The sequence below is a fragment of the Antechinus flavipes genome, chromosome 5, assembly GCF_016432865.1.
Source record: "Antechinus flavipes isolate AdamAnt ecotype Samford, QLD, Australia chromosome 5, AdamAnt_v2, whole genome shotgun sequence".
Classification (NCBI taxonomy): domain Eukaryota; kingdom Metazoa; phylum Chordata; class Mammalia; order Dasyuromorphia; family Dasyuridae; genus Antechinus; species Antechinus flavipes.
In genome coordinates, this window is record NC_067402.1 from 58,437,702 (window position 1) to 58,441,252 (window position 3,551).

The 3,551-nt window shown below is 36.0% G+C and overlaps 1 non-coding gene across 1 annotated transcript; it reads right to left on the minus strand.

The window, feature by feature from the left end:
• Window positions 1-3,063: 3,063 nt before the first annotated feature.
• On the minus strand, window positions 3,064-3,137 carry TRNAN-GUU (transfer RNA asparagine (anticodon GUU)). The gene has a single exon. It is a non-coding gene; the product is annotated as a tRNA-Asn (tRNA).
• Window positions 3,138-3,551: the final 414 nt, after the last annotated feature.

Here is a 3,551-nt window from a genome sequence, read left to right on the forward strand (position 1 = left end):
CTACATACATGATAGGCCCTCATTTCTAATTTTGCCCGTTTTTCTAATCTAACATATACTTTCAAGCTTGGTTGTAGATTAATATTTCATATTTTCAAATCTTACATCTCCAGTTTTCATTTGAATAAAATTAGAAATTATAGTAAACAATTTAATAATATAGTAAACTTCAAGTAATGGATTTTTCTCTTTTCTTACTTTTCAAGAATAAAATGTTTATCTTTTTCTTCACAACTATTTATTTTAACTTACATAAGTGTGTATATATATGTACACGTGTGTACATATATATACACACTTATGTAAGTTAATATAGTATTAAACAGTTTACTAGAATAGCCTGTAAATTGTGCTAATCTATACAAAAACAAAAATTTCTCCAGAGTGGTTCTAGAATACTATATTATTACTATATCACACTATTTCACAGATTTATTTTAATGTAAAGATGCTGCAGTTTCATATGTCTATTAACTTGAATATAACATAGCTTCATATATCTATTGATTGATATAAATGTGTTTATATGAAACTGTGGTATATTTATGTTAATATGTGTTTATATGAAACAGTGTGGTATATTTATATTAATAATACATTACCTAGAACTATTCTGGAGAAATTCTTGTAATGCATGAAGTAAATCAAATACATACACACATATAATGTATTTAGGGAAACTTGTTAGCAGTTTCCCATTCTAGTCTTTCCAGATTATTAACTAACCTTGAAATAGTTTCATAATTACATGGTTGAAAAATTGCATCTATCTTTCTGTATTAATAGCCAAAGAACTTTTGACACCTGTGTTACAGAAGAAACTCACAGGGCAAAAAATTAAAACAGGTTTTTAAAATAGGTAATTTTTTTTTTAAAAATCTAAGTCAGCCATACAATACTGCAACTTTCCATAGATACTCTAATAACTTTAAGTGAAAATATCAAAAAAGTAATCCAAGAGAAACACTTATTTGCAAACACTGTTATTCTTGCTTGAACAAAAGTCTTATTTTCAGAAGTTATTTTTGACTTATATAGCAGTAGTAGTTAATAGTTAGAACCATAGTAGTGGCTTATGTTTGTACTGACTGGGGTACATGCAGGAGACCATTTTTACAGTGGTCTGGTTAAAAATGAAAAGTTCTGAATGGATAACAAATGTGTCACCAAATTGCTTATGTGTTACTGTGGAGCATGCACACATATATGATAGGCCAACAAATAGTTTTTACCTCTTTGAATGCTGCATTTACACACATATATACATATCTATCTGGAAGACATAATCAAATGATGTAACTAAAGCATTTTCCAAACCTTTGACCACTGAATTTTGAAATTTGAATCACTGACTTTGAAACACTATTATAAAAGACATGGTTATAACTACACTTTTTCTAAAAATATTGGATAAATCCCTTTATAAGTCTTAAAATGCTATATGATATCTGTAAAAAGTTTTGTAGACTATATTAATGTTTGCTATTATAAAAGATATTTAGATATTTATACCTATCCCAAAAATAAATATAGAAGTAAGAGCTATCAATCTATAAGGAGTTTTGTAGGTCACATAAATGTTAGCTATTATAAAAGATTTTTATATATTTATACCTATGCCAAAGATAATTATAGAATTAAATATCTGTAAAGAGTTTTACATTCATATAATTTTTATATTACTTAAATTTGCAAATTTACTATTTGCACCTAACTCAAACATAATTATATAATTAAATGATAATAAATTTATTATTTGCACCAAAACCCAAATAATTACATATCTGTGAAGTCTTGCAAGCTAATGGATGTTATCTATTATAAAAACTATTTATAGATTTACATCTATCCCAAAGAGAATTACAGAATTAAATGACACATATACAAAGCTTTGCAAGCAATATCAATATTTATCTACTTAGACCTATCCCACAAATACTTATGGAATTAGAAGATATAGGAAAAGAGCTTTGCAAACTACATGATTGTTACCAATCATAAGAGTCATCCCAAATTTATAGAAGTAATGTACGTAAAGGACCTTAAATTTATGCATTATTTCTGTCTATAACTTATATTAATCACACTTATTTATACAATTTAAAACTTACTATTTACAACTATCCTAAAGATAATTATAGAATTAAGTGATACATGTTGAGCTTTGAAAACTAGGTCAGTGTTACTGATTATAAAAAGTATTTATTTGTATTTAATTTACATATATGCATCTAGCCCAAAATTAGACTTGTATTACTATACGTTTATATATAATCATTCTAATCTGACCCGTGAAATCTTAAAATGCATGTATTTAAATTTTCATTTAAATTTTATTTAAATTTAAATATAAATATATATACACACACGTACATTTAAAATCTATCACTTTGGCACTAAGGAACTAGAAGCCGCTCGGGCCCAGCAACCCGGAGCTCGCCTCCGCGGCAGTCAAAGCCTTTCAGCCAGGTCCAAACTGGGGCCCGACCGCCCCGAGGGCGCGCGCGGACTCTAATGGAGACTCTCCAGTCCCGCCCCTTGACCCCGCCCCCGCGCTCGGCTCGGGCACGTGGCCGCGCTTTCTCCTCCCGCCTTCCCCCACTGGGGTCGTTCAAAGCCACCCCTCCCCCACTTTAACCCCGTCCCACGCGAGGCCCCGGGTAGGGGCAGGCAGGGGTGAGGAAAAGAGAACAGACCGAGCCAGAGGGGAACGATGGGGCGTGGGGGAATGAAGCTAAGGATGGGGGAGCGCAGGCGTCTCATGGGGCTGAGCTCGGGCTCAACATCCCCGCCGGGCCCAGCCTCGTCTCCTTCGCTCGAGCGGAAGGCGCCGGGAGAGGGGGAGGGGCCGGGCTCCCGCCGGAAATGGAGGAGTCACCGCCTGTTTTTTGCTGCGAAGTGAGAAAGCGCAGCAACCTCGCCTCCACCCAACCTTCCTCGCTCCCTCCGCTGCCCCTTCTCGCATCTCGTATCCCTCCTCTCTGGGACCCACCCTCTTCTTCCTTCCGCCAACCCTGTTCCAGCATTTCTACAAAACCACGCACCAAACCTTCAAAAGGGAACCGTCCCTGGGTGGGCTCGAACCACCAACCTTTCGGTTAACAGCCGAACGCGCTAACCGATTGCGCCACAGAGACTTCCTTGCAGAGGAGTGTCCAGGCGAGCTCCCTATGAAGAGGAGCCCTAACTGGCGGGTGTCTAGCACTGCTGCTCTGGAACTAACATGCAAATGCAGAGCCTGCATCTCCTCAAATCCCCTGCTTTTCTCTCCACTGTGGGATGGCTTCTCTTTTCTTGCACAATGCAAAAGGCTGAGATGCAACAGGATCGGTTTGTGCATGTTTGCAAAGACAAGGAGGGGGAAAAAACCGCTCCTTAATTTTTAACCTATTTAGTAAAAAAAAAAAAAAGGAATAATGGATAATTAAAGAGAATAATGAAACGAACAATTTATATCGAAAGAAATCGTAAAATTCAGAAAGTTTGAGACAAGCTCTTCCTCCCCGCCCCCATCCTCTTTTAAATAATTTCCTGGACTATTCCTACAATAA